Consider the following 23,535-nt stretch of genomic DNA (forward strand, 5'->3'; position numbering starts at 1 on the left):
AATCAGATTAAATTCACCTGGCTGCCAGCATCAGATTTATGGCAGCATGGCGAGGTAGGAAGCTATGCTAGCAGTGCTGTGGGAACCTCTCTGGCAGAGGTTGTGTGTTATCTGTGATCTGTAGGGATTTTGTTGCCTTTATTTATGGTAGTACAATGTTGTCAAGGCTGAATCCAACTGTCTCTGAGGGTGCCAGTCCTCCTTGAGCCCACCAGAAAGAGTCTCCTTGTATAAGAGTCCTCCTCCTATAACAAATCTGGACCTGTTAGAAGAGCTGAGAGGCGGTGGGTCGCTCCGTGCCTCCGTCCAAGCTCCCTCTCTCATCCGCTTTCTGCCCTGCCTGGAACTGTTCCCTTGATGCTGGAGACATTAGTTCTTCACTGGGTTGTGGACTTGGGCTTGGTCCCACTGGAAACGATGCAGGTGATGGGGTTGTTTCCATTGACTCTGAACCGCTCTCCGCTGGTGCACTAGGTGGTATTTCAGGCTCCGGTTGAGCCTCTTGCACCGGTTTAGCTGCTGCTGCTGGTGCAGGCTCTGTGGCGCCCTTTGATGCTGGCTCCCTTGTCTCTGGTGGGGTTGCAAGCACGGGCTCTGGTCCTGACTGCTTCACCAGTTCCAATCCTTGGGCTGGTTCTGGCTGGGTCCTAGGAACTGGATCTACAACTTCTGCCATAGACTCTGGTTTGGGTTCTGGTTCCACCACCTCTGGCTGAATTCCTGTAGGAGGCTCAGGAATGGAGGTAGGTGTGGAGGCCTGTTTAGCCTGGCTGCGGGTGACCATCCCCACCCTTTTTGTAGCCTCACATGGTTGGCTAAGTCTTCTCCCAGCAGCATGGGAATGGGATAATCGTCATAGACTGCAAAAGTCCATATCCCTGACCAGCCCTTGTACTCGACAGGCAACTTGGCTGTAGGCAAGGTAAGAATTGGCCTTAAAGGGTTGCAGGGCTCTGGGGGCTATTTAAAGGGCCTGGGGTGTCCCTGCTTCTACCGCCCCGGTCCTTTAAATAGCCGCCGGAGCCCGGAGGTAGCAGCGGCGAGGCTCCAGCGGCTATTTAAAGGGCTGGGGCGGTAGAAGCAGTGGGAGCCCCGGACTTTTTAAATAGTCCTGAGAGCCCTGCAGCCCTACCCTGGGAGCCCCAGGCCCTTTAAATTGCCCCATGGGGAAGCTGAGCCACCCCGGTACGGCGCACCGGCTCTTGCCAGTACGCCATACGGGGGCATACCGGCTTACTTTCACCTCTGGGTAAGGGGGTGGGGCTGCAAGCTCCAGCTGCTGTGCGGCATCCTTACACAGCAGCATGGTAAGGGGGCCAGCTGGGGCTGGAAGGAGGGGTTGGATAAGGGGCAGGGAGCGGTTGGAGGGGGCGGAGGTTCTGGGGGGGCAGTCAGGGGACGGGGAACGGGGGGGGGTTGGGTAGGCGTGGGAGTCCCGGGGGTCTGTCGGGGTGGTGGTGGATGGGGTTGGGGCAGTCAGGGGACAGGGAGTGGGGTGAGTTGGGTAGGGAGTGGGGTCCTGGGGGGCAGTTAGGGTGGGGGGGTCTTGGGAAGGGGTGGTCAGGGGACAAGGAGGGGAGGGTTGATGGGTTGCAGGTTCTGAGGGGGGCAGTCAGGGGCAGGACATGGGTTGGGGTCGGATGGATGGGTGGCTGGGGGGGGAGACAGGCACATGGGGCTTGTACTCACCGTGCGGTTCCCTACCGGGTCTTCAGCGGCACTTCGGTGGTGGGTCCTTCACTCGCTCTGGGTGAAGGACCTGTCACCGAAAACCCGGAGTGAATGAAGACCCCCTGCCGCCGAGGACTCGGTAGGGAACCAGTTCTTAGGATTTTGGGAGCTCATCACTGGCTGACCCCGATGGTTGGGTGCTGTCTCGGTTTGCCCCTTCTGGTATCCGCTCCAACTGCTACTAGCTTTTTTCTTCTCCGCCACCTCCACCCATTTGGTTCTGATCTCCCCCGCCTCAATTATAGTTTCGGGCTTCCCATCTAGGATGTACTTTTCTATTTCCTCAGGAACACCCTCTAAGAACTGCTCCATTTGTATTAGGAGAGATAGATCTTCCAGAGATTTAACACTTGCTCCTGATATCCAGGCATCCCAATTTTTTACAGTATGGTAGACGTGTTGGGAAAATGCCATGTCTGGTTTCCACCTTAGGACTCTGACCTGCCAATGGGCATGCTTGAGTGTTAGCCCCATTCTAATTCTGGCCTTCTGTTTAGGCATTTCAGCTGCCACCACTGAGTTGTGGCCTCAGCTCCACCATATACTGGTCTGTAGGGGTGTTGTACCCAAGGCAGGCCCTTTCAAAATTTTCTAAGAAGGCCTCTGTATCATCGCCTACCTTGTATGTGGGGAATTTCTTGGAATGGGGAGCGGTACCTGGAGAAGGACTGTTAGGGTTACCTGGTTGATCCAGCTTAGCCTTTTCCAGCTCTTAAGTGCTTCAGCTCCATTTCCAAGCGCTTCGCTTCTCTCCTCTCCTCTGCTTCCATCTCCAAATGGTTCATTTCCAAGCGCTTGTCCTCTCCCCCAAGTGCATTGCCTCTAGGAAGAAATTCCTTTCTCCCTCAGTTAGAACTCGGCCTGGGTTAATGGCATCCCTCCATCCTGGCACCGGGATCTCGGTTGGGGGAGGACTGACCCGTCCCTCCTGGGAGGTCCCATTCCCCCATCCCGTCCCTGCATTTCTGTTATGGAGCTGGATGTCTGGGCTTGATTTGGGTCTGTCTTCTTCGTGGCGTGCCGCTTTGGTAAGACTGGTTTCTCTAGGGTTTCGGTGCCTGATCTCAACCTTATGCACAGGCTGCCCTACTCTAGCCGAACTATTTCATTGCCACGAAGCTAGAAAATAAAAAAAAATAAACTGCTTGTTGGACTCCCTGGCTTTACAGACTAATCCTTTGGCGTGCCTGTTCCCCCTCAGGCAGCAGAGAAAAAACTCCTTGGCTTTCAGGCAGCCAAAAGGAAAAATGTGTCCTTTTAAAATCCTGAGGTCTCTGCTTCTGGTTCAAAATGATCCCACCGCGCTGCCGCCTTGTCAAGGCTGAATTCCCCACTCTGTTACTTTGAGTGCAGATGGTGCGGGCCCGCAAGGATTCTGAAAGTTACTACTTGCCACTCCAGGCTTGTATTAAAGTCCCAAGGTTACAGCTTTTCTCTGACCTTGGCTTGTTAAACGTTGGCACCACCCAAATGCAGAAAAAACCCTTGGACCCAGGAAGGAGCACTTGGAATTCCTCCCTCCTCAAGCCCTTTCACCCTCCTCCCTCCCCTCCCCCCGCTGCTGGAGAAGAGCTGAGAAAGAAAACAGAGGAAATTAGCTGTTGCCACCAGCTAATCAAACAGCATATGCACAAACCTCTTAGGACACCAAAAATCCAATCCTGTTCTTAAAAAAGGTAAATTTTATTAAAAACAAAAAGGAAGAAAATACATCTGGAACTTAGGCTTTTGCTAGATTTTAAAAGAGCAATCCAAAAAATTAAGACCTCAAATAGCTTTCTTGGGGGTTCAGCTTAAAAGTTACAAGCAAACAAAAGCATCTGGGGTTAGCACAGAGGAATCCACAAGCCTTAAAAAATAAACAGAAATAAACCTAATCGCGTCTTCCTAAACATTCCTAATTTACTTACATATTTGGGTTGTTAAAAGTAGTTGTAGATATGATCTGATGATTTTCATATCTGGTTCAAACTTTACACAGCATTCCTGCTGCCTCGTCTCTTCAGCCCACAGAGAACAACAACAGACAAAGGGAACGTCCCCCCCCCCCCCATTTTAAAAGTTCTAGCCTTCCCATTGGCTCTTTTGGTCTGGTACCCACTTTCTTTTCTTTACCTGGAGGACTTTTTAACCCTTGGGTAAAGCAAGTAGAGAACAGCTACCAAGAGGGATTTTACAGCTAACTGGCTGGCTGGGTGTCCATTAAAGGGAGCTACCCCCCGCCCCTTCATTTATCACAAATGTATACACGTGTCAAACTTAGACTCAGGACTCAGTTTGTCAGACCACTCTGTTTTATTAGCACAGCGCTCTGCTAATACATTCAGATAATGTGAGCCCCCATGCAAAATTCAGACTGTCTTATTTATACAGATAAAAGGGTGCGAACTAAACAAAGGGACAGAGAGAGCAAAATTGTAAAATTTGCCTGGGGCACAATATGCATATCCTGCTTCCTTATTAACTCTTATTGATCTAAGGCTAATGCGTCACCAATCGCCCTTAAATGGAGCAATTGATTAACAGTTAATGTCTGCTTTCCTGACACCTGGATTGCAGCATTTCGTATTTCTACTTAAAGGTACATACAGCATTTTTTAATTCATTCTATTTCTTTAATATAATTCATTTCACTTTCACAATCCCTCCTTTTGGTCAAGCTTACGCAAAGACCAACAATTACTGGGTTCCACATATTAATCGTTCTTTATCTCTTCGTTCATCAGTGATATTCAAAATCCTCATATTAGCACTCTGTTTTGGGGCAGTCACCTGGGTGGTATACCTTACACAATTCTGTATACAACAGGAGATTCGCTGAAAACATACAAAAATCATTAGGATTTCAAACAGGATAGTCAGGGCTCCCTGAAACAACCAATTTCCTATGCCAGAGAAATTGAACAGATTACTTAGCCACTTCCATAAAGAACTCAGCTCTTCATGAGGAAGATATGCGACTTGTTTTAAGTGGTTAGTGCGATCTATTACCTCATTGATGTTATCAGGTATATACACACAATATTTTTTCTTTTCCCAATGAGAGCACAGGTCCCTCCTTTGGCCGCCAGCACTATGTCCAATGCCTGATGGTTTTGGAGGGTCATCTGTCGGATCGCCCCTGTTTCTTTGGCCAGGGCTCTTAAACTTTCTTCAGTTTTATTTGCCATTATTTTAACTACTGCTTGTAACCTTCAGAGCCTTTTTACATGGTGTTGAAAGATCGTATTGTTTTCACTAAGGTTACTGTAGGGGGAACATGAAATTGACTTTTCTATTTGATCCTCAGGTCAAGAAAAAATTCATATCCCCATACCCAGCCCGCCACTTTTTAGTTTTATTCCAATAATCCCATACACCATTGGTCACAATATGCTGAAGGCAACGGCTTTTTCCCAGATCCAGCCCTGTCCCATTACACACCCAACACCAATGACCTTTTCCCTCCACCGCACTTATCCATTTAGATACATTTATTCCCACCGCTTCCCAAGTGTCATTGCTGTTCCATGTTTTGTTAAACGGACGAGGTCCTCCAGTGAGGTCTGGAGAATTGAGTGGGATTGCCAGGACAGGAACACCTGTTTGAGAGTGGACTGGCATGGCATGTGGCTGCAGATCCCAGCATTTAGAAATATTAAGGGTCTGAACTATCCACACTTGCTGCTGGATAAAAGAATTGTCATCGTGGACTCCCCAGACCTTAAGACACCAGCAGCCGAGGAACAGGCGCCACCAGAGGCACATGTTGGAGGCAAGGCCCTTCTGGTTCTGACAACCTCAACTGAGGGAACTGCAGTCACGGTTCTACGTCCACCAGGCAGCAGGCGCTCGGCTCACTACTGCTTTTTCTTGGGCCTTGCTTTAGGTCGTCGTCTACTTCTGGCAACCCTTATGAGATTGTAAGGTATTGCAGGCTGTTCCTCTACGTCTTCTTCTGGAGTCAAAATTGACTCTGCGTGGTCCTGAGGTGATGATTGGTTTGCCTTCTTACACTGCGAAGCATGTATCCATGCTGCGATGCCAGACAGTTTAACAACCGTCTGGGTAGTAAGCAGTACCTGATGATTCTTTTATGTCCTTTAAGTCTCTTTACTTCTTCTTCCTTGACTCTGGCTATAAAAATGGCCTTCACAGCTTATCTTTTCCTGATGCATACATTCCTTGTTCACACAGATTGAGAATACAAACAGTAGTATTTTATATCGAGCAAAAAGGCATTGCAGATTAAACCTTGCTAAGTTTTACAATCAATAACCAAGACAATTTACATTGAGACCCAGGCCTTCAATGTTCCTCTAACCTACTTAACATAGACACAATAGAGAATCCTCTTTCTTACTTACTAAACCTTAAAACAAAGAAATGTATATTTAACTAGAGTGCCTATTTTGTAATACATATAGGAAACCATAGTAGACATTATAACTTATCCTAAAACAAAAGGGTGACCATAATCAGTCATAAGGATTGTTCTGGTCTGTCATTCCTTTCTGCTATTCAAAAAGGGTGGCTGACAGGATGAAATCAAATCATACATTAATTCTCATAGTATATTATAAAATCCATCTCCTACATATCCCCCTTTTGACACTAAGATTATTAATCGCCAGTGTCACTTCTTATTTAGTCCACGTAATAGAAAATACTGGGAGGTGATTTGGGCCTGTGGCTCTAGCTTTGCATACATTTGTCTTATGCAACAGCACTTTCAAACATTACAATTAAACACATACAATTTAAACCCAAAAACAATTAGGGTTAGTAACATTAGTATGCCAGTAGTTGTGGGAGACCATTCAGAAAATATGTTATACCAATGGTAAGCTGTTAAGTCTTTCTGCAGTGGCAATGCTTAACATGTTCCCATTTGCGTGTATAATATGAATGGTTTGGTTTCCCACATTGCCTTTTAACAGATGATTGGTAACTTTCTGCTATTCAATGCCAAGATTGATAGAGAACTCAGCTAAATCAGTGTTTACAGTAAGCTGAGACTTTTTTTTTGTTTCTGTATTAGGTTGTCCTGTAGCTGGTATTAGCTTTTTCTGAAAGACAAAAATAACATTTTTCTACCCCTTTTGGGGTGGCATTTATTATTGCTTAAATATTCCTTTCTTTTACAAATACCCTTGCTGATTGCAGGCAAAACAAGAGGAATGACCTCCATATTTTCCTGTGTTTTTGTTTTATAGGCAGGCCAGGTTTTAATAACTTCTATCTTTTAAGGGTTATGGGGAAATTATTTTACTGGTCAGTCATTAAATCCATGAGGTGGTGTACCTCAGTTTTTCCTTTACAGCAGACCAAGTTTACAATGTCTTTCCTGCTGTGTTAAGCTTTAAGTTTGTTCACAGGTAATAGCTGAAAAGCATCATTACCATAAAGGATTTTTCCAAAAATCATACACAGTATACATTGTTACAGGGGTACTTATTAACATTAAATTTATTTTAATTAAAGGTATCTTGTTATACCATGCCTTTTATTTAGACAATTTGTTTGCTGATGAGGTATGTCCTTTATTTGCAGTTTTTGTGCTGGCAGTTCTCTCCTTCCTTTACCAGTTAGGTAATTTGCATCAACACAGGCTTGGCTTTTGGATTCAAAGCCATCAGCAGAGCTCAGAGACTCTGTCTTAAAAGGAACACAATTAACTTTTACCAGAGTTTTGATTACTTTTAACTCTTTCTTCCAAAACACACAGAGATCTGAAAAAGAAAACACAGTCTTTTGTGGCTCCTTTGGAGTCCTAATAGGATTTTAATTAAGTAGCATGTTTCGTTTGCATTTCTTTTACCCCCTCTATAATATACACTGCACATGTCTGCACATTTCTTCTATACTTTAACTTTTAAAACATTAGCCATATTAATTTTACATAAGGTGTAACTGTTTCTTTTGTTCTTACAGAGTTTTTATGTACCCTTATCAAAGTGACAGTCTGATTACACAGAGCCATTTTAAGGCTCAGTGTTTCTAACATTGCTTCTTTTTGTTTTGTGCACCTCACCCCTACTGTTGCTTCAGAGGGGCACTGTCTTTATTCTTTTACCACAGCTTTCATCTGCTATTTTGTTACAAAAACAAACAAACAAACAAAAGGAATCCAGAATCTCTCCCTATTCTTCTGATTTTGACTGCCCTGCTGCAGCCATGACTTGGTCTTTATTTAAAATTTTGTAAAGAATCAAGTTACCCCTTAAGGGTTAAATACCAAATCTCAAAGGCAACCAACACTACCTGTGTCTGGCAAAAAGGTCAGTCAGTTTTGCAACTTTGAATTAAAGAGTCAAATGGATTTTCAGTGGCATTATAAACAAAACAAAACCAATTTATCTTAAACCTACAAAACAAGAGTTTTACAAACCTCACATATTTCCACAGATAGACAGATACATACACATTTTCTTTTCCTTAACATCCCTTTTACACTGCTTTGTTTTTACATAGCTGTACATAGATTACATTACCTTTATACATTTGGGGCAGTTAAGTTCCAATAGAACCTCCCCTCCCCTTATGTTCTTTTAGCAAATTTGACTAAATTGTTCATAGTCAAATGATTTTAATTAGATAGTCTCTTTACCTGGATTATTTACAGACATTCCTCTGGAAAAGGGCCCATTTTTCCTTTAGAATGGCTGCAAAGAAACCAAGAATTCTTTTAACAAGGTCCTTTTTAACATTTTCACAAAGTTTAACTGTTTAATTCTCCCCAGCCTCTGTAGAGTTAACTTTTCACTCTCTTTCCTTAAATCACTTGTTTATCTCCCAAAATGACACCTTTATCAACTCAGATTTCACCATTTTAATTATTGTTCCAGGGGTTCATGCTTGCACTTACTCCTGACACTATGCCCTTAGGGCTTCCAACCTGTTTTTCAGTTTCTTTACCTGTTGCTTGCCTGCTTGTCTGGGCCCAATCCTGCTTTTTCCTATGAACCAGTTTTTGGTTTTTTTTGTGAGTGATATTGTGGTCATTTCACAATTTTGAAAGAAATGTTTAAGGAAAGGGACCAGGAAGGGTGGGGGCTAGTTGAGGAGCCCACCCTCCTTGCTGAATTGGTAGTGGAACACTAAAGAATCAGTTTCTGAGGCAGACAATGAAGGGGAGTATGAAGGGGGTTGGGATCTATCCGGGGTTGTGTTTTTTTCTTTTTTTTTTTTTTCTTTCAGAGAATGGGGTAAAGAGGAGTGCTCGGTCTGGTGGTGGGAGAGGAGGCTTTTAATAAAGCTTTTAACTTATTATCTGAATATTTGAGAGAGGTGAGTTTTGATTTTGTCCACCTACGATTTGTCTCTTTCCACCACTGCACGAAACAATTAACCTCTCCTTTAGCCAATTTAGTTTTAGGTTGGCCGAGTTTGTCTTTTAAGACGTCCACTCGGTCTTTGTTCCAAGATTTGAACAGTGGCCACTGAGTTTTGGGATTCCCCTGAGTTAGCCTAGACCATTTTTCCAGAAATTTACAGGAGTCCGGACCCTTCATAAAATTAGGGTTACCATATCCAGCAAATAAAAAAAGAGGACCCTCCACGGGCCCTGGCCCCGCCCGTTTCCCCACCCCCAGCCCCACCCCAACTCCGCCCCCTCCTCCCTCCCACTCCCAGCCACGAGGAAAGGGCTGCCCGAGCGCTACCGGCTTCACGGTTTGCCGGGCAGCCCCCAGACCCTGCGCCCCCGGCCGGCGCTTCCCCAGTGCCGCTGGAGCCCGGGAGGGGAAGCGCCCAGCCGGGGGCGCAGGGTCTGGAGGCTCTGCTCCTCCCCTGACTCTTCGGCTCTGTTTAAGAGCTGGGCTGCCCCAGCGCTACCGGCTTCGGGCAGCCCCCATGCCTCCAGACCCTGTGCCGCCGGAGCCCGGGAGGGGAAGTGCCCGGCAGGCGGCTGGGGTCCGGAGGCAAGGGGGCTGCCCGAAGCCGGTAGCGCTCAGGCAGCTCGGCTCTTAAACAGAGCCGAAGAGTCAGGGGAGGAGCAAAGCCACCATTTTCCCGGACATGTTCGGCTTTTTGGCAGTTCCCCCCGGACGGGGGTTTGAGTGCCGAAAAGCTGGACATGTCTGGGAAAAAGAGGACGTATGGTAACCCTACAGAAAATATAGAAAATACAGAGCCAGCGTTCCTTTAGGGAACGGTCCCGACTTAGACATCTGGTTACCCATACAGGAGGACTTTACATACACCAATCATACAAGAAGGAAATTCGGGTTCGTCAGAGCGATGCCCGGTGCAACACACAAGAGGAGCCCACAGGCTACTGCCTCAATCGCCCTTGCTTTCACACTAAGGGTTTTACCCAAGGTGCGGTGCAGCTGCGATTGTGCAGATTTCACTCACTCAGACCGCGGGGACAGGAACCCCTTTGTCGGCCGATCCCCGGACGGAGATGGCACCCAGACTCAAACACTCCACAGGAGGACGGATAGACACAGAGACAGGACACTCCTCAGTCCGGACAAAACACAGAAATAATTACCTGACCAGATTCCTGATGTCAGATCCCGGGATCCCTACCAGAACAGAGTGGGAACCAACAGGTTTGATGGCGTAGACTTCACTATGGTCATGCACCCTTCCGTTCAGGAGGAGGACCGCTTAGACCAAATGCCCAGGTGCCAGCTGCCATGGTCATCCTACAAAAATGGTCAGGAATCACATGGCCCCAGTGAAGACGGTTGCCATCTCGGTGGAACCTCCAAATTGTCAAAGTTAGACTCAGGACTCAGTTTGTCAGACCACTCTGTTTTATTAGCACAGCGCTCTGCTAATACATTCAGATAATGTGAGCCCCCATGCAAGATTCAAACTGTCTTATTTATACAGATAAAAGGGTGCGAACTAAACAAAGGGACAGAGAGAGCAAAATTGTAAAATTTGCCTGGGGCACAATATGCATATCCTGCTTCCTTATTAACTCTTATCGATCTAAGGCTAATGCTTCACCAATCGCCCTTAAATGGAGCAATTGATTAACAGTTAATGTCTGCTTTCCTGACACCTGGATTGCAGCATTTCGTATTTCTACTTAAAGGTACATACAGCATTCTTTAATTCATTCTATTTCTTTAATATAATTCATTTCACTTTCACACATGTGTACCATAACCATTGTATTGTCAGATAACTGACCTGTGGCATGGGAGCTTAACCTGGGCTTTTGTTGTTGATGTCGTTATTTCTCTTGTATCAGATATAAGCATGTGCAAACCAGCAAAGAGGAGCATCTGCCCCTTTGCAAGTTATTGTGGTGACACAGATAGTTTTGGTTTGGGAGCAACAGTAATTGAAAAATTAAATCCCTTTATGGGCCCAGTATGCAATTGTTCCTATCTTAGCAGTTTCAAAAGGGGGTGAAAGACTGCCACAAGGGGATTTTCTGCTTTATAAAAATCTAATTGAAATTGGTTTCAATCACATTTATGACCAACTTCTTTTAGGGCATGACTTTTAAAATAAGAAAGGTGCCAGTTTACTCAAGTTAAGGACCAATATTTTATTACTTTGGGAATGGGGATTCAGAGAAAAGTAAAAAAACGGGAGTTTCCAGTGTTCAACATTTTTAACAATGGTGACAGTATACTTCTAAATCAGTAAAATTTAATTGCAATGCTGTTTTCATCTCTATATTTGTCAATGATCTCACCTGTTGTATATTGACAGTATCGATAGAATTACAACAATAAGTACTAAAATATTTTTAAATCAATTACTTAATGGTTTCTGTCTTTATTAGCTAAATAAACTGCTTTAAGCCTTGAGAAGCAGTTATATAAACTTCCTGATAAAATGTAAGTGGCCACAATCTTCTCTTCCAGCCCCTTAACACTGACCTCTGCCATGCCAACAAAACCCAGCCTACTGATCATGGCTAGTCAAGTGAGAAGCTGTGACTATTTATCTTTCCCCTATTTGCCTACTCACTGCCTGTATCCACAACTAAAGGAACAAAAAATACAATACATAGCTGAGACAATTCTTCACCATTCTCATGCTTGTGTGTATTATTCTCATCCCCGATCTATTTACTTCTTTAAATTGTAAACCCTTCGGGGCAGGCACTGTTTTTTTTTTGGTTTTTTTTTGTACTGTTTCCAACACCCTAAGCCCCAATCCTGATTGTAAATATCTAAAAATAACAGGGATTTTTTAAATTAAAAATACCTAATACTTTCATGGTGGTCTTCATCTGAAGATTTCGAAATGCTTTACAAAAGGTGGGTAAGAATCATTTCCCTCAAGTTACAGACAAGGAGGTGGAGGTACAGTGGAGTTAACTGATTTGCTGCTACTCCTCAAGGTCATACAGTGGGTCAGTGGCAGATGGTTCTAGAACTCTGGTCTCCTCACACTTATTTCAGCTGAGGCTGTTTTTTAGAACCTGTGATGAAAAATTCTTGACCAAGAAAAGGAAAAATCTGAAAACTTTTTAGTTCTTTGTCCAGTAATGTCCCTATGGGCATGCCACTTCAGGTGTGCTTGTACCCTGTGCACCTTTGAGTGGAGACTTTTTGTAATTGTGCCTGTTTGTCCTGTGCACGTGCCCTACACATCCTTGTGCCCTGCAAAACTGAGCTTGATAAGCTTCTGGAGGGGATGGTATGATGAGACTGCCTACAATGGCATGTAGCTGATCTGCAACTACTAGCAACCAGTATCTCCAATGGCTGGAGATGGGACACTAGATGGGGAGGGTTCTGAGTTACTACAGAGAATTCTTTCCTAGGTGTCTGGCTGGTGGGTCTTGCCCACATGCTTAGCTCTAACTGATCACCATATTTGGGGTCGGGAAGGAATTCCCTCCCAGGTCAGATTGGCAGAGACCCTGGAGGTTTTTCACCTTCCTCTGCAGCATGGGACATGGGTCACTTGCAGGTTTAAACTAGTGTAAATGGTGGATTCTCTGTAACTTTGAAGTCTTTAAATCATGATTTGAAGGTTTGAGTAACTCAGCCAGAGATGGCTGGGGGTGTTCATTACAGGAGTGGGTGGGTGAGATTCTGTAGCCTGCAATGTGCAGGAGCTCAGACTAGATGATCACAATAGTCCCTTCTGACCTTAAAGTCTATGTGTCTATGTATACAGCTGCGTGGGCAAACTGCTCTCAGTTCCTTCTCAATGGCCGTGCTTTTAGTTTAATTATCCTTTTCTTTCTTTTATTTAATTCATATTTATTTTATAGAATGGTTTGTTTTACAATCCTTTTTCCCCTTTACGGAAGCACTTTCCTTTCAAGATCGCTGTTGTTCCAGGGTCTCCAGGCTTCAAAAGTTGCCTCTCTTGACCGAAAGCTATCTGGGACAGTGATGGATATTCCCAGTATATCTTCTTGTTTGGAGGGAGACATCCTTTAAGTGTTCCATTTGCTCAGCATTCAAAAGCAGGGTTGGAAAGAATTAAGAAATACAACATAGTATTTTAATGATGAAGCATTCTCTCCATCTGGCTTCGTATTCAGACCAAGAAACCATCCCTGGGCAATGATTTCTGAGGGAGCATAGGGCCCCATCAACTTCACTATGCTCACCTGGATCTACTTGGGAAAATCCTCAGAGATGACCCATAGAAAGAGGACTCATTCTCCTCATAAACCATCTACCTCCAAGAAGTCTCCATCTCCTCAAAGTAATACTGCATTGGAGACCTCAAATCCTGCTATGGGTAACATTGAGGCTCCAGGCTCCATTGGTACTGATCCGGTGCCCAGGGATCTGAGCTGCTCTAAGAACAAGGACACCAGACATGCCTCTGTACCACAGAAACAGGACACTGCAGCAAGGGAGTCTAAGAACTCCACTTCTAAGAGGGCAGTACCTACAACTCTTTTAGTACCCTCTGTACCTAAGCCAACCCCTCGGTACCAGGAAGACACCATGCTTCTCATGTGATCTTGGCTCTTCCCAAGACCTCCTCATCATTAGAATCATAGAAATGTAGGACTAGAAGAGACATCAGTAGGTTATCTAATCCAGTCTCCTGCACTGAGGCAGGGCTAAGTATTCTAGACCATGACCCTCCACTTCTGTCAGGAGAGACTTGCTGGAGCAGTCTATGCCCTTGATACCAACGGCAGAACCTTGCCACATGTGATCTCAAGCCACCCGATATCGCAGGAATTCAGAGACTCTAGGGACTTATTCATTTCAGATTGGCTGGAGTCTCCCCTGCTAGTGGGTACCGAATGTTTTGCCATACTGAGAGAGACACGGTCACCAAGATTGGACCTTTTCCCAGTACCATTTGATTCTCCACCAGCTTCTGAACTTGGTAGTGCCCTCCCTTTGGATGAGGAGTTATCCAACTCTCACATCTCAGCACAGTCCCCCTATTCATCAGCCAAGGGACTTCCTTCCTGATACTTCTGAGGGGAGAGAGGAGTTACATCCAAGATGAGCTCCTACTCTCCTCCCCACCCCTCCAACCCCCCCCCCCCACAAAAAAAAAACCTGGATCAAGCTCCAATGGAGTCATATCTGATGCCTTATGGACCACCTCAGTAGCCACACTGGGATCCTTGGGCTGCATATTGGCAGCAATTCTCTCAAGCCCTTAATCTTTTTTGAGGGGACCACAGAAGAAGATATTCCCTCAACTCCATCTATACTTCAAGTACAGGAATAGTTTGGTGAGCAGGAGACCAGAGCAGATAAGGAGGCTACTCCATAGACAAATATTTCCTCATCTTCTCCAGATGAGGTGATTATGCCTCACTGACCTTCTCTGGTTGATGATTTCAGACAGTTCCAGAATGAACACATTGCAGATTCCTTACAGATCCCCTTAGAGGAGATCAGAAAGTCACAACATAAGCTCCTGAATATTCTTTAATGGACACCCTCTGCTTGAGTTGCGCTTCCAATCAATGAAGCCCTGTTGGACTCTGCCGTGACCATCTGGCAGACTGTAGCAACGATACAACCAACAAACATGCCAATAAACAAAATATTACATCCCAGCTAAGGACTTTGAATTTTTATTTACTTATCCTGTACCTAACTCCCTGGTTGTGGAAGCAGTGAATGAATGTGGCAGGCAACACAATGCAAAATCCACTCCATACAATAAGAATCAGAAATGTCTTGATCTATTCAGCCATAAGACCTACTTATCTGTGACACTTTGCTTTAGGATAACCATCTCTCCCATTTTCAGTCCTTATGGGAGCAGATTATATGAGACAAATGGATGTTGGAGGTTATAGGTTTGGGGTACTGCATCCATTTACGTCCCTCTTCAAGGATCCCTCTTGGGAGCACTAGCTGACTCTGGAGATCAACTCCCTTTCTGTGCATCAGAGCCATAGACCTAGTACCAGCTCAATGCGGGGAGGGGCTTTTACTCCAACTGTTTTCTAATCCTGAAAAAGAATGGGGGGCGGGGAGGGAAGGGGAAGGAGACAAATTCTGGAAATTCTTCACCACAAGGCTTGGTCAGTCAAAGGTCCACAAGAATAGAGACCATTGTTCTGCAGAGGTACAGCAGGTGTTCTTGAAAAAAGTCTACACAAGATACCTACTTTCAAAAATTGAAAAGGTTTCACCATCAGTGTGCCCTGTGGTGTCTTTCATCTGTTCATTATCCACTCTCTGCTGTTCTTCATAGCTATTGGAAATAAAGTAAGGATTATCTATGACTAAGGCTGCGATTTGGTCATGGATTCCGTGACTTCCGAAGACCTCTATGACTTCAGCCAGTGCTGGCTGGGAGCTGCAGGGTCCTCTGCTGCCTGCAGAGGCAGGGAGTTGGGTGGTATCTCACCAGGCAGCGGGAGCCCCCCGCAGCTCCCGGCCAATGGCGGAAGCAGGAGAGACCACTGCAGCTCCCCGCCACCATGGGATCCCAGGAGTTCCTGGCCGCTGCAGGTGGCAGGGGGGACCCCCACCACTCTCCACCTCTGTGTGTGGCAGGGGGGATCCCTGGAGATCCCAGGGGGGGCAGGAGAGACTCCCGTATTTCTCGCCACCGTGGGTGGCAGGGGGAACCCCCCCAAAGGTCCTGGCGGCAGGGGGGACCCCCACAGCTCTCCGCCTCTGCGGGCAGCAGGGAGGACCGTGTGTGACCGGAGACTGGGGGGCGCCAGCTGAAGTCACTCAATTAGAGTGAACTGCAAAGAATAGGGTAGACAACCCCAAAGCTGGTGGATATTCTAATACAGTACTTAGATTTACCAAGCCAGCACTAAACAGCTTCTGTAATTTACTCAGAAGTCCAAAACGTAGTTCCCTTAAAGTAACCCAGCCTCAGGCCTCCACCTAGTTACCCAGGTCAGATACGATGAAGATTAATTAAAATCTTATATCATCATATACAAAAGTTCTACCAATCCCAAAGGATCGAACACATTACCTCCCAAGTTAATGAATATTCCAGATCTTACCCAAATACACACTTACAGCCAATTCTTATTAACTAAACTAAAATTTATTAAGAAAGAAAAGAGAGAGTAGGGTTAAAAGATCAATATACATACAGACATGAGTTCAATTCTTGAGGTACAGATTTATAACAGAGATGGTGAGCTTTGTAGTTGCAAAGAGTTCTTTTAGAATTTAGTCCATAGGTTATAATCCAATGTCCAATATCATATCCAGGGTGTACCAGTTTAACTGGGATCTCATCTTGCAACTCAAACTTCCCCAATGAAGCTTAAGCAGATCTGAGATGACAGGATCAGGACCCAAGGATCTCTTATACAACTCCAAGCCTTCTTTGACAGGTCGCAATTCTTAGGTGAGGGGGAGGCCAAAGCCAAGAGGAAGGAAAGGACATGATGAAAGGGAGAGATGTTTGCCATGCTCTCTCTCTTCTACCTACATCTACAGACATCACCACCACCACCACCACCAAGTGACTGAAGTGCTGATCAAAGGAGAGAGCCTGACCGAAAAGTAACCAGCCAGCCTGTGGTGAGAAGCATCTAAGTTTGTAAGGACATTGAAAGTGTTAAGATCAGCTTAGAATGCATTTTGCTTTTATTTCATTTGACTAAATCTGACATGTTAGGTTTTGACTTATAATCACTTAAGATTTATATTTATAGTTAATAAATTTGTTTGTTTACTCTACCTGAAGCAGTGCATTTGGTTTGAAGTGTGTCAGAGGCTCCCATTGGGATAACAAACCTGGTACATATCAATTTCTTTGTTAAACTGACAAACTTTATATAAGTTTGCAGCATCCAGCGGACATAACTGGACACTGCAAGATGGAGGTTCCCAGGGTCATGTCTGGGACCGGAGATACTGGGTAGTGTCATTCACTTGCAAGTAGCTGGGAGCAGCTTACATGCCAGAGGTGGTGCGTGAACAGCCCAGGAGTGAGGGTTCTCACAGCAGAGCAGGGTAAGGCTGGTTCCCAGAGTCAAGGATTGGAGTGGCCTAGCAGATCACTGGTCCAGACAACATCAGAGGGGAACGTCACACTGCCCTCCTTCCCCTCTGCTTTGGTGTTTCCTCTGTGAGACTCTCTGCAGTGGAGAAGGGGGTGGTTTGCCCACAAAGCCATATAGATCCTCAGTGCAGGGCATAAGGATGTGTAGGGTGCATGCATGGGTCAAACAGGCACTACTACCAAAAATCTCCAATCAAAAGCATAAGCATGCCAGCAGTGGCGCACCCATAGGGGACACCTCTCAAAGAACTCCAGTTACTGCACAAGGTAAGTAACCTCTTTCCCTCTCCCACCCATGTTTTCAACCATCTCTAGTTCAAGCCACTGTACTGCACTCTGACATTCTTCCCTTATTAGATTAAAGTAACAATTTTGTAGGGTTTTAAAAAAAATGTCAGCAGCACTTCAACAATAGCATCTTCAAGCACTCGTTACCCTCTACGCAAAATTCTCCTATAAATTATTTGAAGCTTCAGTTTTATTTAAAAGTTTTGTTGTTGTTTTTGTTTTGCCCAGGAAGGTATTTGTCTTTTTGTTTGTTTTATGATGTAGTAACTTCAAAGAGTTTAGGAAAAGAAGTTATGTCCCTTTTAATTGAGCCACACTACGGACTTAATTTTGATTATAAACAAGGCCACTGCACTAAAATAAAACCACAACCCTGGCTGGTACTTTTAAAAGTGTCGTTTGTCTATATTTCTAGCCTATTTGTTAGGATACTTCTAAGCTTGTTGCTTATCTGTTGGTTGGTAGCAGTGAAATACCTCATGGCTGCACATTGGTGGGGAAAAAAAGTTACTTGGTTTAAATGGGTTTAAAATACATACGTTACGGAAAAGCTTACAAAGAATACAAATAAGGGGAGCTCTGCTATTTCCTGTTTGTGAGAGATGAGCAAAATAATACCTCAGACCACCAACAGAGCAGAGAAGTATATATTTTTTAATGATAGAAGTGTAATCTTAAACATTATTAAAACTCCTACTTTCCTTTTAATTTATCTTGTTTGCTGTAATCCCACATATTTTTCTTTTGTGTTCTTCTAGCCTCTCTGTAAGTAAGTGTGTCATATTTCCTGTTCCTGGAAAGTAATTTATTTAAAACACTGTGTTGTGTAGACATCTTACAGAAGGCATTAAAATGGAAAAAGCAGCTAGGGAAAAGTGTTTACAGTTTAGTTTTTGTTATTGGTAAGGGGGGGATCTGTCTGCAGGGTGTAAACTTAACACGTTCAAGTGCCAATACTCTCATATGGTGCCTGGTTCTAAATGTGAATACCAGTTGGGATGCGTCCTCAGAGGGCTTTGAATAGAACATAGGACTCTAGGTATTGAAGACTTTAAAAACGTACATATCCAGCTTAAAGCCCGCTTGCCATATTATAGGCATCCAGTGTGAAGACGATAGGGAAGGCACAATATGGTCCTAGCTGCTCTGCCCTGTAAGCAGGTGTGTTGCTGTATTCTGCAGTGCTGGGGATGCTGTGCCTGGAGCTCCCACAGAACTGCTGCTGTCTGCAGTGCCTCCCAGCAGTCACTAGGTGACAGGCAGCAACCAGCCTCCCTAAGGCCTGGCTCTTGCCCAGGAAGCTGAAGCCAGTAGATACCAGCTTATGCAGACGGGAGCTCAGCACCAGCAGTTCCTGACTTAGCCTAAAAGGGCTGCAGAGCAAGAGGCCCTTCAAGTGTGTTGGAAAGATGGGACAGGGAAAGGGGGTGGAGGAAGGAAGAGATTGCAGATGTCTGAGACCTGGGTCCTGCTTTATGCCACAGGACAAGAGGAGGGCTGATTGATTTGGGCAACGCTGTTAGCGACTGGATGAGACAGGGTGTCCTTGTGGGAAACGGCAGCCCCAAAACATTTTTTTAATATCAAATGCCTTAAAATATGAAGCACAGGCTCTTCCCCTGTGTGTCCCACTCCCCTACCTCAGACACGCCTCTCTCCATGGCAGGGTTGGTACAGCAATATATTTTACAAGGGTCACTTACAGAAGTGTTCGCATTTAATCTGTGAACCAGGGCTTCACATGTCTGCAGAGGTGAGGGGTAAGAGAGGAGGGGAATCATTTATTAAACAACTCCCTCAAACTCTTTCTCACAACCAGCGTGGGAGGTGGCACGAATTGCCAAACTTTTTCAATTAGTGCCATCTGCTGTCAAAGTCTTTTCCCTTGGGAATGCTCTTGTATTTCTGGTGCTTACATCCCATCACCATTACCCATCACCGTAGTAGTACGAGTGCCTTGTATTTCTCCTAACTACACCCTGTGGGGTAGGAAAGAGCTATTATCCCCATTTCACAGAGAGGAAGTGAGGCATAGAGAAGCAAAGTGACTAGCCCATGGTCATACAAGAAGTATGCGGTAGATGAACCCAGGTCATTCAAGTTCTAGGCTAGCACCCTCATCACAGGCATATCCTTCCTCTCTCTGCCCCGCCTCTCCCACCCCAGAGCCAACGTAGCCTGAATTTGTCAATTTTCTGGCCAAATGGCTAAATAGCCTATGTATTTAAGCAGGAATTGACAGAGGCGATGCAGTTAAGAGTGGGATTCCTGTCTGGTGGGAAAGTGAGGTGGGACTTCAGTTGTTTTGGTCATATGAGTGGTGATTAAGGTGCCAATTCAGCAAGGTATTTTCCTATTTTTGAGCACGTGAGCAGCCCCACCGACTCTACTGGGGACAACATGTGCTTAAAATTAGGCACGTGTTTAAATACCTTGCTGAATAGTGATCTCGGGGAGCTAACTCAGGTGATTGGCACCTAGGTTAGCCTAGCCCAGGTGAGAGCAGCTATGCTGCAAAGCCCTACCCCAGTTACTGCATTCACCCGTGTGTGCTGCTGCTTGCCAGGACTGCTGGGAGCACATCCCATGGTTCTGTGTGCCACAGTGCAGTAAACTGATGTGCTCTATGATTCTTTCCCAGTGAATTATGGGAGAATTTCTCGGTCCGTCTAGATCAGAGGTTCTCAAACTGTGGTTTGTGGACCACCAGTGGTCCGCGAGCTCCATTCAGGTGGTCTGCAGATAGTTCCCTCTAAGGTGCACGCCTGGGCAGCTGCACACAAGAGAATGAAGGGCCACCCACCTAATTAGTGGAGCCGTGCAGGTGTAGCTCCACTAATTAGGTGCCTGGACCCTGGAGAAGTAAGGTGAGGTGATGGCCTTGGGGAGAATAGGGAGTAGTTGGGAGGGGGCAGCGGGGTGAGAAGAGGGGGTGGGGGGAATTTGGGACATGTAGGGCTGCGGCGGCCAGAGAAAGAGGCGACTTTCCCCAGCTCCAGGGGAGAGACCCTCCCCCTCCTTCCCAGCCCCAGCTCGGGGGCTGCTGCGGCGGGGGAGAGAGAGAGAGACCCCTCTCCTTCCCAGCCATAGCTTGGGGGTTGCCGCAGCAGGGGGGAGAAGGCACATCCATCGCATTAGAAAGGGTAAGACTACTGATATTAAAATATGAGTTGTGTGCTTTTATTTGTAGAACAAAAAAAGTTACTACTTATTAATTTTTTTTATATAGCGCTTTTATCCAAAGCACTTTACAATAGTTAGCTAATGGTACACACAACATTTGGAAAGATATTTACGTGGTCCGCTGAGACCCTCAGCAATTTTCAAGTGATCTGTGAAAAAAAAAGTTTGAGAACCACTGGTCTAGACACATGGGGGAATTGTAGGAAGGCATTTGAGTATAATCAGTGCTTGAGTGAGTCAGTCTGTGCCCTCAGTGAAAAGTGGGCGAGTTTACAAGCCCCAGTGAAAGTGGCAGCCAAATTCTAACCTGCATCCCCAGGGAACTTGGCTTGAAAGCAACACCAAATTCAGGTAAGAGGGCTCTGTGTGGGGGCAGGATTGATGTGAAAGACAACGCCTGAGAAAGAGTCCAGGCTAACTCTGCCGTGAAGACATACCCTATGATGCATAGCAGAGTGGGAGGGGAAAAAAGCTGGGCTGCAGCTGACTTATGTTTTGTAATGCCTCTGTGGTTGTGTTTTTAAATGTATGTCAAGAATACCCAGAGTTTTGGGTAGGCACCCTCTGCTGGGAAGCTTCTTTAGAGGTGAAACCTTAATAAATAAATAGAATATTTAGACTTTGTTAATTTTTTTTTTAAATGCTGGGCCTAGATACTGCAGTGAAGGCTGTATTGTAGAAACATGTGACTAGATTTGGAGGGGTGTCGTACTGTGTTCCCATTGTGTAATTTGACATGGGGCTGAGGTTAAATCCTGGTAGAAGTTATCCGGGATTATCCTCATCTGGGATTTTGTTGAATCTGGCCCATTCTGAGGGCACAATGGTAAGTATTTTTTGAGCCACAGGATGTTTAGCAGCACCATTTCGCAGAGGGGAAGTAAGGCATAGAGAAGCAAAGTGATTTGCCCATGGTCATACAAGAAGTATGCGGTAGATGAACCCAGCTCATTCAAGTCCTAGGCTAGCACCCTAACCACTGGCACGTCCTTCCTCTCTCTGCCCTGTCTCTCTCACCCCAGAGCCAACATACCCTAAGGTAAGTGGGGGAAGGTTACTTCATCAGGACAAAGAAAGCAACTCAAAATTCCTCCACCACATGGGAAAGCAGCTTAACAGGGAGTGTGTTTAGGCCTGACTTGACATAAGTAATTCAATGTGGGGAAGGCCTCATTTCTTGGAAGAGAGGATTAGAGAGGTAACTAGATGAGCAGGCTGAAAACAGAATGTTTGTGCTAAGATAAGTAAATAGGTCAGTAAACTGAAAGACACAGAATTTCCAGCTAGCTGAAATAGGAGGAACAACCAGGGAACCATTTACTAAGAACAAGGTAACAAGGGATAAAAAGTTGGGATCATAAAGTTGAGGTAAAGATAGGGTTACCATATGTCCGAATTTTCCCGGACATGTCCGGCTTTTGGGGGCTCAAATCCCCGTCCGGGGGGAAATCCCCAAAAGCCAGGCATGTCCGGGAAAATCGGGAGGCTCGGCCGGGGCCTCTTTGTGCCGGGCCGGGGTCGCGGGGCCGGGGGCATGGTGCCCGGCCGGGAGCCGGGCCGGGCGCGCGGTGCCGGGCCGGGGGCCAGGCCGGGCCAGGGTCGCAGTGCCGGGCCGGTCCGGTCCCGCGGGGCCGGGGGCGCGGGGCCAGTCCGGGCCCGCGGGGCCGGGGAGCCGGGCAGCCGGGGCCGGGGAGCCGGGCCCGCGGGTCGGGGAGCCGGTCCGGGCCCACGGGGCCGGGGAGCCGGGCAGCCGGGCCCGCGGGGCCGGGGAGCCGGGCCCGCGGGTCAGGGGTCGGGGAGCCGGGCCGGGCCCGCGGAGCCGGGAGCCGGGGAGCCGGGCCCGCGGGGCTGGGAGCCGGGGGGTGCGCCGGGCCGCCGGGGGTGGTCGGCCGGGACCGGCACCCCAGGGCCCGAGCTGACCCAGGCTGGAGCCGCCGGGGGGCCAGCCTGGGCTGCGCCTCCTCCCCCCCCACACCCCCCCTTACCTGCTTCAGGCTTCCCGCGAATTAAATGTTCGCGGGAAGCAGGGGAGGGGGCGGAGACTTTGGGAGGGGGCGGAGTTGGGGCGTGGGGGGCGTGGGCGGGGCTGGGGGCGGGGCCGGGGCCCCCGGGAGTGTCCTCCATTAGGAGGCACAAAATATGGTAACCCTAGGTAAAGAGTAAAGTAAACATGGACAGAGCATGCTGTACAAGCATTGGTTCCTGCAAAGTAACTAAGCCAGTCCCAAAATGTGATGCAATGTATAGTGAATATAATGTAAGTACCAAGTATATAAAGGAAGAGGGGTTCTGTGTAACTTTGGATGTGTGGTATACCCTGTACCCGTCCCCTATGCCTGTGTCTGATCAACTCAGCGTAACTTTGCTGTATGCCGTATAAAGGAACCTGAGTAATGAGACCGGAGGCGAATCGGGCTCATAGGAAACCCAATGGAACAGGTCTCGGAGGCTACCCCAACAGCGTGGTGTGTCCAGGATAGGAGGAGCCCTCACTAGCATCTCACTGCTCCATGATTCATCCACCCATGTGCATTTCTCCTTGCCCTTTCTTTCCACCTCCTGTCCTTTTTCCTCCTCCTTAGCCCTAAAAATGTGTAAGTATGTTTCATCCAACACCATCGGTCCTCTGCCTATCAGTCTGCATCCTGTATTGTCTGATCAGCTCAGTGAAATGTGTCTCTGCTTTGCCTGATCCTGCACTGCAGCTTGTCTATCCACCACTCGCGTACATCTACATCTGGTAGAGCAGGGGGCGGACCAGTTATTAGTGACATGGTCAGGCTGTGGGAGGTGCATGAACAACGCTCCAATACCACAATATGATAGTCTGTTCCAAGTTAACTAGCCCATAAAACAGGGAGCACAGCAGAATGTCGAGGACTGGATCCTAGGGCCAAAAACTGGGCAGGTGATTCAGAATTCAATAGGGGCGATGAAGCAATGAGG

At 46.5% G+C, this 23,535-nt stretch overlaps 1 protein-coding gene across 7 annotated transcripts in view; it reads left to right on the forward strand.

Moving 5' to 3' along the window:
- The window catches only part of NXPE3 (neurexophilin and PC-esterase domain family member 3), a 70,198-nt gene that overhangs the window by 25,740 nt on the left and 20,923 nt on the right, over positions 1-23,535 (forward strand). The gene's annotated exons all lie outside the window — the stretch shown is intronic.

The sequence above is a fragment of the Chrysemys picta genome, chromosome 1 (genome assembly GCF_011386835.1).
Source record: "Chrysemys picta bellii isolate R12L10 chromosome 1, ASM1138683v2, whole genome shotgun sequence".
NCBI classification, from domain to species: domain Eukaryota; kingdom Metazoa; phylum Chordata; order Testudines; family Emydidae; genus Chrysemys; species Chrysemys picta.